This window comes from Aphis gossypii, chromosome 3 (assembly GCF_020184175.1).
Source record: "Aphis gossypii isolate Hap1 chromosome 3, ASM2018417v2, whole genome shotgun sequence".
NCBI lineage: Eukaryota > Metazoa > Arthropoda > Insecta > Hemiptera > Aphididae > Aphis > Aphis gossypii.
This window is the reverse complement of record NC_065532.1, coordinates 55,039,311-55,040,199: the sequence shown is the minus strand read 5'-3', so window position 1 is coordinate 55,040,199 and position 889 is coordinate 55,039,311.

Below are 889 nucleotides of genomic sequence, written 5' to 3'. Positions count from 1 at the left end.
ATTATGTATATTTATTATATTTTATTCCAAGCCGAACAGATATGATATTTTTCTTCCATGATAGTGATATCAAGCGTTTTCGTTTCAAGTGATATAAAACGTTTTTTTTTACTGTCTGGTTTATATTGTGTTGTTATTCTATAAGCTTTTATTATATTACATTCTATATTAAGTTTGTGTGTTATTTCTTCAACAAGTGACTTACAATTTTCATTAGTGGTTATCGGTATGTCTACAATTTCTACAGTTTTTTCTAATGTTCTTTGTTCTAAATCATCCACTTTTGTTTTTAGAAATTGAACTTCGTTTGATAATTTTTCATTAATTACAATTAGTTTTGTATTTTGTTCTTTTAGTTCTTTCATTTCGTTTAATAATCTATTAACTGTAATATTGAAATTATCAAATTTATCACTCATATATTGTACAGACTCAGTTAATTGGTTAATATTATCACTTTTCACTTCATTTTCTGGTATGATTTTCTTGTTACTATCCCATTTAGTTTTGCAATCAGTGCACGTCCATTTGTTCTTAGTATTTTTTGACATTTTATTAGTATTTTCATTTATACCTTGACAATAATAATGAGCACTTATTTTACAATCTGAGCATATTATTTCCTCTTCTTTAATTACATTATCTGTACATTTTATACGATTCATGATTAATTGAAAAAATAAAACTCAATATAAAATAAACTATAAAATTAGCGAGAAATACGAACGATAAATCACGACGCGATAAGAGAGCGATGCACACGAAAGTACGTCTAATGTGTGCGACATTTAATCACTGACTTTATATAATGTTCATGATTACACGATACCTCGTAACAACTTACTGAAAAGTAAAAACTTTACTTTTACAGTAAAAGTTTTACTAACGT